At 44.9% G+C, this 11,744-nt stretch overlaps 1 long non-coding RNA gene across 1 annotated transcript in view; it reads left to right on the top strand.

Moving 5' to 3' along the window:
* Positions 1 to 7,179: 7,179 nt before the first annotated feature.
* Positions 7,180 to 11,744, top strand: part of LOC145721898 (uncharacterized) — a 25,984-nt gene continuing 21,419 nt past the window's right edge. Inside the window, exon 1 of the long non-coding RNA XR_014145905.1 lies at positions 7,180 to 7,770. This is a non-coding gene — a long non-coding RNA (uncharacterized LOC145721898). The remainder of the gene's footprint in view (positions 7,771 to 11,744) is intronic.

An 11,744-nucleotide genomic window follows, 5' to 3' on the forward strand; every position in this document is an offset into this window, starting at 1 on the left:
CCCTACCACTGTGCCGCCTGCCCTCCTAACCTGGACTTTCTCTGCTTCAGTTCCTTGGCAGCCTCCCAAGCTGAACCAGCTTGGACACGGCCCCTGTGGTTTCCTCTTCTTCCAAGGAGGTCAGAACCTTTTGTGCTTCGTCAGCCTCCTCCCTGAAGCTCTTCCCCCATCCCTCCCCCTGCACCTCGCCACCGCCCCCAGCCTTCTCACCCCCATATTTTGCTGCTGCTGGTGTAGGTGAGACGGAAGACGTGGGCCCCAAGAGTTGAGCAAGGAGCTGTTGCTAGGAAGGGAGTGTGGGTGAAGAGAGGTGGTGGGCGGGAGAAACAGGGCTCCCCAGTCATAGTCCTCCCTTCGCCATCATAAATGCCTCAAGAGCTAAAACCAGTTGTTTGAGAACGATGATGAGAAATAATGAAGTCTGACCGCGACAGCAGGGGTGAGAGAATCAGCCTCAGGAACAGCTGCAGGGCTGCCACTTGGTATTTAGAAGAGCCTCCTGAGAGGAGGGAAGAGCTGCAGAGAGAAGTTGAGAAGAGTGGATTCTCCGGGAACTGCCAAACTGTGCTCCCACCAGGGCTGGTCTCCCAAGTGTCCTGGCCCGCGCCTCTCAGACCCCATCAATGGCGAGGACTGAAAGGTAGTCAGGCAGAGTGACCGTCTAAATGAGGAGCCCGCCACACGCTCACCTCCCCTCGCTCTCAGCCTCCATTGATGGAGGTTCTAGGACTCTGCCATCTCAGGTCTGGGAGTTGGGTCTGCCTCCATTGATGGAGGTTCCTATTTCTTGGGGTCTGCTCTGTGCCAGGCACATCATCAGATGCCCCGACTCCGTTCCTCACAACCTCCTTGCAATGTCAGTGGCGTGATCATTTCTGTGTACACGTGAGGAGACGGAGACACGGAGCCATGCCCAAAGTCACCCGGTTAGGTGGCAGGGCTGGGATTTGAAGACAGAACTGCCCCACTCCAGAGCTGGTGCTCTTCCTACAACAGCACTCTGCCTTCTTCCTCCTTCCTCCTTTTGTCTCCACTCCACCCCACCCCCAGGCCTCTCTCCTAAGTGCCTTTGGCTGGTGCAGTTCTTAAATCAACCTTGACCATGGTAATAGAACCTACTGGGGATGAAAAAGAGTTTCAGAAGTTCTGGGAAATCCTTGTGTGCGCTAAATGAAGGCAGTCTCTAAGCTGGGCACCAGATCTTTCCCCCAGGCGGCACTGCACTCATTCTGTTAGCAGCACACGGGCCTTCCCTCTGTCATTTCCCAGGGTACGGACGAACTATACATTATCAAGGACAAAGATTTGGTCATTCTATATAGAAACAGGAACAAAAGAAAATCAGTAATAATGTTAAAAAAAAAAAAAACAGGTCACAGGAGGATTTTTATTAGCAGGTTGAAAAAAGACTCTGCAGGGGAGGTGCAATGAGCCAAGTATTCACTAGAATGAAGTCATTTGAAGGGGGGAGGTGGGGGGGGAGCTGGCTACCTCTTGCTGTTCAGGTCACTACCCTTTGACAGCAGTGGCCTCTGACCTCAACAACCCTACAATTCTGTTTTGACTGACCCTGAAACCCATGAAATTCAGATGGAGGCACTGCCCCAAAGTTGAGATAAAGCTGACTAATATGGGAAAAGCTCCCGGTATGTGCCCCCAGCTGAAAGGAGCTCAGCTCTTCGGTGGTAGATGCAATTTATTCTGTCCTCCTCCTTTCAGGGAAATGCTAATCCTTCATAGGCGACTGGAGGGGAAGACTAAAATGTGTTGATGATGAATGACAATAATCCTTTGTCCACTCCTGCCTCCTCCTAGGGTTGAACCTTAAGAGTTTAATCAAATGTTGGTAAGTAAATTAATGCTTTACTGCATAAAGAGTTAAAAAGCGAGTAGGGGGAAGAAGGGCTGTGAGAATATATTTCTTCTGATGTGTGAATCTCAAACACTTAATTGCAACGACACTGATATGGGGCGTGTGTGTGTGTGTGTGTGTGTGTTGTTTTAGTCTCCTCATTTACGCATACACATATATGACAGTGTCCCCAAACTGTCCTGTCCTATGTTAAAGCATGTCAGCATTAAAGACGTTAACTTCAAGGCTGAAAGACCAAAGCAGTGTGCAGGAATTACTTTTCTGTTGTTACACATCAGCAACGACAAAACTCGTGTGTTTGTGCATCAATAGGAATAACATGACCTTTATCCCCGAATCTTCACATCATTGTGAGGGAGGCTGCATTTTGCATTCCAGTTCGGCTAACATTTTAGGGGCTACTCCGCCCCAGGGCTGCTGTGCCGGCCACTTTGACGGCCACTTCTTGTAACCCTCCAAAGTAAGTTTCATAATGTTCATTACAGTTGAGAAAATCAATGTTCGAAGAGGGTGAGTGACCTATCCTCGAACACCCAGGGACAGAGTTAAAAATTCAAACTAGTCTTTTGGCTTTCAAGTTTTCCTGTTAGATACAAAAAAATTGGTTGTCAGAAGGGGTTTTAAAGAATTTGACACATGATGGGCTTCTGAGACACACACAGAGAGTTGGGACTCAAACCCAGGTTTTCCAATCCCCGGTCCCGGGGCCTTTTGCCACATTACAGCATTGCCACCCAAAGCGCTGGGTTTTCCCAAGAGGTGTTTGGATGGGATTCCAAGCCAGCGAGATGCAAATAGGTCTGACCCACATTCCAGTTCTTGAATAAATAAAAACTCCTAAAGGGCAGAGCCCATTTTGTGTGCTTAATTTGAGAGTCCCACTGTGGACAGTCAATATTAAACAACAATAGGTACATCTGCCAAGGACTAGCAGCATGGGTTCAATTTTAGCAATTAAAAAATACTGGGAATATGCCTGAGGAACCAAATAAAGGTGCTGAAAGGCTGGATCAAGTAATCATAGATTTTTAGGAGTTTAAAAAAAAAAAACTTCGAAGTCATCCAGTCCAACTCTAATTTTATAAATGAGACCCTGAGAAATTAAAATAATGTGTACAAGGATCTGACACCAGCAGGCAACAGACCCTCTCCTGTCTCTCAGTGCTATTTAACTTTATGTCATAAGGCATGGTAAGAGAATGTTTTCAGGAACGTAACATGCCATAAACCGAAGTTGGACTGGTTGGCTATGGAGTCATCATTGATTATGAAATGTCTCTCAGATTTAACTTTTACTTATCCCACTGACCAACTGACCTCTAAGAAATCTCTACTGCTGGCTTTCAAGTTTAACCGGGTTGGTATTTCTCAAGTGTCTCGTTAATTTTGGTTTCCTGAACTCCTCTCATGTCATTCGCCCCCCCCCCCCCAACCTGCTGGCCCTCCAAGCTCTCTCCACTGTTCTCTCCTTATAATTCACCTTCTCCGAGAAGGCTTCTCTGCTTCCTTGTCTTCCCATCAATGTTTATCTTGCTTTGATTTGCACAGTACTTATGTTCAATTCTTTCCTTCCTACCAGAAAAGATTCATTTGTTGCCTGGCTTTTTCTTAGATCCCCAAAGGACAAGATAAATGGTTTCTACTCACTTTTATTTTTTTATGGTGCCTAGGACAATGCTGTGCTCTAATAAGCACCAAATATTTGTTAAAGGAACAAACCATGTTAACTTCGCTACAAAAGGGAGATTATTGGTAGAAAATGAAATAAAAATCACTTTCATCTGCTAGGCTATTCTGAATTCTCAAAGACCAGCAAGTCACATGCACATGAGTTTGACAGTCTATCAAAAAACTAGTTCAGTGATTGATACTGTATCAAAATATTGGTCCGTTGGTTCTCAACCCTGGCTGCTCACTCAAATCAACTCAGAAGCATTTATAGCTACCAAGACTTCACCACAGATCAACTGAATCAGAATCTGTGCAGGTAGCCCAAGCAATGATTTGCATGCACCACATTGGTATTTGATCATGTATTTATATAACCTCACCCTTATTAATAGACTTTTCTAAAGAATGAGCATGATCAAATATGGTTTTGTTGTTCTTAGAATCACAGAATTTTAGAACTGAGAACTAAGATACTATCTGGACCAACCCCTTTATTTTACAGCTGAAGATTCTGTGACTTAAAGATTGAAAGAGTAGCCTAACAGTGTCAAGGTGATTGTTGAGTGACAGGTCATGCCCTGAATTCATGGAATTCTCTGAACTCCGGTTCAGGAGCTGTAGCGAGTAAACCAAACTGTTCAGTTTTTAAATTTCTGCTTTCTTCTATAGAAAAAATTAGTGTGTGAGTGTGTGTGTGTGTGTGTGTGTGTAAGATTTGGATTTTAAAAGCTGTTAGCACCAGGTACTCCTTAAAGACCAATCTGGCACATTCCATCTAGCCCATTGTCACAGCAGAGGAAATGCCACAGTGGGATATATCAAAGTCCAAAAGAAATGACTAGTATTTATTTGCAGGTTTTTTCATTGGCCCCGATCCATAACATTTTATGCTATCAGAGCCCAGTGCACTTCTAGCCCTCAACTATACCACTTATTAGCAGACTTATTGCTTGTGAGCAAGCTAATCAACACCCCGAACTTCCCTTTTCTCTATAAAAAGGAAGATAGTGACTGTCCTATTGACCTTGCATTTTTCAGTTATTAGAAGGATTAAATCAGATGATCTATGTGGAGATATCTGAGAAGAATAAAGCACAGTGTGTACATATGTGTAGAATTCTTATATTACTATCCTTCAGAGCGATGACTTGTGAATAATTATGTGTTGCTTTGATTACCTGGGCTCTAAATCCTAATTCCTCAGTACCATGCCACCCAAGAATCAACAGGAACTGGAGTTAGTGCTGGACTAGAAGTTCTAGTCACTGAAAGTATCACATAACTAAATATTCAGGGAGGTAAAGTGATGTAGTGACCAGGATTTAGCTAGTCTAGGCTCTAGTCCCAGAGTCTGCTTTTAACTATTGACTTTGGACAAGTCACTTAATTTTTCTGGGACCAGAGTCTCGTCAGTGGTCAAAGGATGACTTGAATTAGAGTCAAAGATCCTTTTGATTTATAAAATCAGAATATTAGTGCTTAATTAAAATTACTAAAGTGCAATTTCCCAAGTAGTTAATTGATGTGGTTTCACATTTTTTAAATTTCTTTTTAGAAGTACAGGGTTAGAGCCTAAAAACATAAGCCTATTTCTGGTAAACAGACATTACAAACACCTGTGTAAGACCCTCTTTAAAAGAAAACATCTTGGGGCAACTGGGTGGCTCAGGTCATGATCTCGGGGTCCTGGGATCAAGCTCCACATCGGGCTGCCTGCTCAGCAGGGAGTGTGTTTCTCGCTCTCCCTCTGCCCCTCTCCAGAGCTCAGGCTCTCTCTCTCTTGCTCTCAAATAAATAAAGTCTTTTAAAAATTCTGTAAAAGAAACATCTCAACTCAGATACTTTATGCTGGTTAGTGTCCTGTCCTGGTGCCCTTGCTCCAAAAATAAATATATGGTTACCCAAAAGGCACAGAATACACTACTGGACATTGAGTAGGCACCCAAATACCATTACCTTACAGCTCTCAGTTTGAGCCCTAGCTCTTGTTACTTAGCTCATCGGAGCCTGTTTTCTTATCTATAAATGGGAACAATACCTTCCTCAATGATCCATTAAGATAGTGTGTATTAAAATGTTTTTTTGTAAACTGTTAAAAAAACAATTGCAAGATATTACTATTACCTAAGGAATGTAGCTTATTATACCGTGACCTCTCTAAGAAGTGGACTTTTTCAAGAGATAGATTAGAATCTTTGTGAATTCGTTTATTATGGACACAGCACCTACTCCAGTGCCTGCCTCAACAAATATGCTCAATAAATGTCTGCCGCATGAAAAGTATAATCCACAGAAAGACCAAAGGCTCCATGAGCTTAGATTCTATATTTCTTTTTATCTCCAAAATCCCAGAGCTAGCACAGCATCTGACACATAGAGGAAATACAGTAATTATTAGATGAATACATTTTTGTCCCCTCTAGTTCCTCTTCAGCACAGCTCAGGAGGTAGACATGGGTAGAAGAGGCATCAAAGATGATTTCTGGTAAAGGCTGCTTGGAATAGAACTGAAAATTACTTGGGAAATTCACCCACTCTCTAACATATAGCTTGGGAGAGCAGAAAGAGCGTAGACTCTGAGTTCAGGTTCAGTTTCCAAATTGTCCAATCTTGGTAAATTAATCTATTAACCTCTCCAAGACTGTTTCCTCATCTTACAATGAGAACAGTACCTCCCTCATAGGATTAGGCACTAGAATGGAAGCTCCATAAGAGCAGGGACTTTATTTGGGGCCCACTGTATCTACCCTGAACAGTACTGAACTTTATTGAACAGTGCCAGGTACAACCACAGGTTCTCAAATACCTGTTGACTTTGTGAGAAACTGACTGAGAGGACACAGGTGCAGTATGTAACAGAAAAATTGCACATAGTAAACACTTGGCAAACGTGAGCCTCTTTCTCCTTCACTTCCCGCATCACCACTATCATCACTAGTACATCAGTATTATTACACGACTGGCGGGTGTAGAGCAGCTGCCTTTGGGGAAAAGACCCGGATTTAAATCTCTTAATTCCCCATTTACCAGCTGTGTGTCTTAGGGCAAATTACTTAACCTATCCGGGTTCCTTTGCTTCCACAAAAATCTCCGTGTCGTGAGAATCAGAAGCTGCATGGCGACCACCTAACACTGAGTCTGGAACCCCCGCGGCACGTGAGACGTGGCAGCGACTATCACTAAGGCAAAAAAAAAAAAAAAAAAAAAAATCATTTTATCCAGATAACTGCCTGCAATTTCCCACATTACTGCTGCTGAGTACATAACATGACCGCAAACAAGGGGAGGAAGGAAAGAATTTCAAAGAGACCGAAACCGCTAAACGAGAAAAAGAGGGAATTAAACCGGTGCTTGGCAGTTTCCACCAAGGGGTGCCAGTTTCCGCGACTGTCAACCTGCCCGACCAGCCAAGCTGAGTAGGACGGTCAGCTCCGATAGGAACAAAAAGGAGGCAGAGCCGACGCTTGCACCCTCCCCTAACGGTCTCTTGGCCGCTGGCCTCGAGCGGCCCCGGGACTCCCGTTTCCGGCCCTGGCCGGACCACAGCTCCCAGCATGCCTTTGGCGGGAAGTCTTTCCCGCTGGATGACTACTAATCCCGGCATGCCATTCGGCACTCCAGTAAATTAGATGGAAGACTGGAATGCCCCCAACGAACGCAGGGAATTGTAGTCCATTTAGCTGCTGGCTCTTAGAGGGGCGGGGAAGAGCCGGGTCGCTCTCGTCAGCTGAGGAGAATGATTCATAGAGGAGGGTCAGGAGAGAAGAACAGTTCTCTCTGCAAGAGCCCACTTAAAAGGCTGTACTCTTCTCCGAGGGAGGGAGAGGCAGGAGAGTAAGCGAGGCCTCGGGCCTGGCCCCGCCTCGGGCCGCTCGTCAGGGCTCTATCGAGTCCTGGGCCTTGACGGGGGCGGCCGCGAGGCGCCGGTTGCTGGGGGACCGTGACGTAGCGGGGTGAAAGTTGAGGGGCGGTGACGTCGGCCCTGCCCGGGCGGAGGCTGGCGGGTTGGAGGCAGGAGGGAGGGAGGGAAGGAGGGAAGGAAGGAAGCTGGGAACGAGCGAGCGAGCGGGGGCGCGAGGCGTTTACCTGGAGGCAGCGGCTTGGGCGCGCAGAGCGGCCGCGGCTCCCCCGCACCTGCGGCCATGGATGAGGAGCGCGCCCTCTACATCGTCCGGGCCGGCGAGGCGGGGGCTATCGAGCGGGTCCTGAGGGATTACAGCGATAAGGTAAAGAGCCCTGGCCCCGGGCGTGCGGTGGAGCACCCCCGGGCCGCCCTCGGGGCTTGCACATCGCATCCCTCCCAACCCCCTTCATTCCGGGGATGCGCGTTGCTCTTCCCCGAAAACGTTTCCGGCTTGGGCATGCGTGTTTGTGCCCCCAGCCTTTCCCGTCCGTGCATCCTGCATCCCCCTGCCCCCACCCTGGCGCCCACTCCTCCGATTCCGGCCCAGCAGCCTGTCCTACGGTCCTCTTCCCAAGCGTGCAAGTCACACCCCCGGAATCCGTAGATGTGCGTCTGTGCCCTGTGCCCCACTCTGGGATGCAGAAATGCACGCGAGGCTTCCTCACCTGTATAGCATGAAAAATCCGTGTTTCCGTGCTTAAACACGGCCCTCGATATGCATAAAACATCAGCCACGATGGCAGTTCTTTGTATACCTATAGCACTGTACACTTTCCAAGGCTTGATGTCTCCTATATGATCTAATTTGATTCTCAGAGTGTTTATAGGGTAGATGGTGTCATCCTTCCCATTTTATAGATGAGAAAACTGAGGCGCTAAGAACTGAAATCATGCCAAGGTCATGGACGTACTATGTTGTTAAGTGGGCGGGGGAAGAGAGATTCTGACTCCGAATAATACCTGTTATTTGTATCGCATTAACAGCTTTCCCATCCATTCTCTCATTTAATCTCAACGGCAGTCCTGTGAGGTTTTATCTTCGTTTTGTAATTGAGATTCTGTATCGGTTAAGTAATTTGCCCAAGGTCATACTTGTGAGCTGGGATTCCAACCTAGGTCTTCAAACCATTCATTGTTCTTTCCACTTTACAACTCTGCAGTATAAAGGTATCTTGTTATAAATCCCAGCCACTTCTCTGAATGTTTCTCCAAGAACCGTTAGCTCATTACTTTTCCTTCCAGGAATTTTACATGCTCACTTCAAAAGGTAGCATACCACACCTTTATTCTTCCATTTAGAAGACTACTTTATAGAAATGACTGACTACTCACCCCTGTGAAAACACTCAACACCAAGTCTCACCCTAGATATAGCATTTTTCTTCCTTTCACTAGCTTCCACTCATAGTTTCCCTTTCTGTGTTTGCTATGTCCCCACCACTGCACTTTATTATACTTTGTATGATTGAACTGCCAGTGTGCCATTTCTGCCCTGGGTGGAGGAGATCCAGAAATAAAACACCTTCATTTCCATTTAATCTTCCCAGCAACCCTGTGAGGAAAGTGGTGGTATTCCCCATTTCACAAACGACATTTAGGATAATGTTGCCTCAAGTCCACACAGTCATTGAGAGATGGGGCTGAGATTTGAATCTAGGTTGTCTGACAGCTCTTTCTACAGTACCATGCTGCTTTCTTCTTGGAGGATGTATGGATGGATTAAATTCTGTTTGTATCTTAGCTCCTTCACTCTCTAATATGCTTTACTGTTGCATATCTGCCTAATTTAGGAGAAATTCATTTAAGGCATAGGTGTACATATTGTAGAGATTATATTCATTTAACGTGATTTATAACTCCTTTCCAAAAAGAATTTGAGGCAGCTACCAACTGATTTTCAAAAGAAAGAGTGTTGGATCAACTAGTATTTCTTTTGCAATTACTATATGCCAGATATCCAGCAATAAATAGGAAATTTCTTCTCTAGGGAAGGGAGGAGGAAAAACCTCCAACTGCATCTTACCAGTTTCTTCAATATTTCTCCTTCCCTTCATGGCTAAACTGATTAGAACTCCAGATTGGATTCCTTGAATTTATCTCTTCCTCTCCTTGATCTCCCTCCAGATTGGTTTCCACTTAACCACTCCTAGCCAAGTGCTGTCAGAGCTTAGGTTCTGGACATCTCCAGCTCCCCTTTCACATTGAGAATGTTTGTAAAGTTGTAATGCCCAGTGTATATTATTTAAGGTGGTATTCCTGAAGTGCTTTTTGGGCCATGCCTGATAATGCTCTGACTTAACTCAAACCCGGTCAGTCAGCTCCTTCAGAAAAGAGCTCTCATGTTTAACGCTGATTATAGTAGGGCTAGCATACAAAGAAAATAGCTGAGGTTCATGTTGGCAGTGGGGCTATACCCCTCAAGGCAAGAGAGACCTAGGAGGCAGATCAATAGGAAGGGGAAGTATGATTGTGGTGGTCTGGCAATAAAAATGGGGATGTGGAATTAAATTGCCCAGCTTTATGGGATATGAAGTTTGAAACCCTGAAAAAGTAGCTGAATACCATGTGCTTCATTGTCCTCATCTGGAAAAATCAATTTGAGAAATGTTCAGAATAAGGGGTGATTATGGGGCATCGAGGAGTCTAACCAAGAATGGAAATGAATGATGTACAGAGAAAGCGACTGGTTCGTTATTTGGGGGAGGAGGTTCTCTATGCTACTTTGTTTCTCTAATAAAGCTAGAACTTGGGACAGTTCTAGAAACACATCACACATTTGAGTAGGGTATGTAAATATCCTGGACCATGTAAGAGGACTTTTTCCTTTTGCTTTCCACTTTGGGGTGGAGTTCTGACTCTTTGAGTTCATTCCATAGATTTCTGCAGAGGAGCATGTTTAATGGGCTGTTCCCTCCAGAGACTGGAAAGGAGGTAGAATTTAGAGTCAGATAAATCTTGGCTCAAATCTGCCTTTTATTGGCTTCATGGCTATGGATGTTATTTTAAGCCTGAGTCTTGGCTTCCTTATCTGTAAAATAGGGATAACATTACCTAAGTTATCGTGCGTCTTAAATTAACTGAAGTTTAATGCTGTACACTGAGCACAGTGTACCTAGGAGGCTTTTACTCAGTGAGTTATAGTTCTAATGATCAAGGTACTCAAGAGATCCTGTGGCCATAGCGCAGGCTCTGGAGCCAGACCGCCTGGACTCTGATCTTCAACTTACCATCCATGTGTCCTAGGACAAATTATATAACTTTGTTGTGCCTCAGTTTCCTCACCTGTCCAACAGGGACAATAATAGTACCTACGTCATAGGTTTGTTGTCAGGATTAAATGAGTTATATGTCTACAGCCCTTGTAACAGTGCCTGGCAATGAAGAGCCTGTAACTGTTAGTTTTGAACAAAAAAGGCAGGAGTTAAACCTGTAGCACTGAGTTGAAGTAGCCTGATAAAAAAAATTAGGGAGTATACTCCATCCTTTCTCTTTTTCCTTGACCCTTACATTTTCTAATGGGTAGCAAAATACGTTGTACTATGTTTAGAGCACAGTTACCTATCTGGCTCCAGGTAACAACATCTAATTTCTACTGTATTACTGAGACTAATTTTCAAGCCTTCTTCCTTCATTCACTGACCCTTGTTATTCTGGGGAGAGGGAAGAGCCATCTATCCCAGAAAAAATGAAACTTGTCTGTTTCTCAAGGATATAATGCAAGTTGACCCAGCATAGGAAAGTATTAAAAAACAGGAAGAATGGTTGTTCTTCTTCATTTGTCTCAATTCACCTGTTAACCTTTACTGAGTGCTTGCTATGTACTACGTATTATCTATCCCAAGCATTTTCACATGTCATCACATATAATTCTCTTACATTAAAACTTATGAGGGAGATACAAGTATTCTCTTTTGGCGGGGAATAGGAAATTGAGGTTCAGAAAGACAAAGTGGCTATCTATGGGCTCAAGGGCACATAGCTAGAAGTGGCAGACCTAGTCTTTAGATTCCATATCCAGGCTCTTTTTGCAAGGTCATGTTGCCTTTACCCTGTCTACTCTGTGTTTTTGAGCACAGAAGAGAAAAAGGTTCTCAGGACCGGGGCGCCTGGGTGGCTCAGTTGGTTAAGCGACTGCCTTCGGCTCAGGTCATGATCCTGGAGTCCCAGGATCGAGTCCCGCATCGGGCTCCCTGCTCGGCAGGGAGTCTGCTTCTCCCTCTGACCCTCCTCCCTCTCATGCTCTCTGTCTCTCATTCTCTCTCTCTCAAATAAATAAATAAAATCTTTAAAAAAAAA

Source organism: Leptonychotes weddellii, chromosome 5 (assembly GCF_054177405.1).
Source record: "Leptonychotes weddellii isolate Sample4059 chromosome 5, ASM5417740v2, whole genome shotgun sequence".
Classification (NCBI taxonomy): Eukaryota; Metazoa; Chordata; class Mammalia; order Carnivora; family Phocidae; genus Leptonychotes; species Leptonychotes weddellii.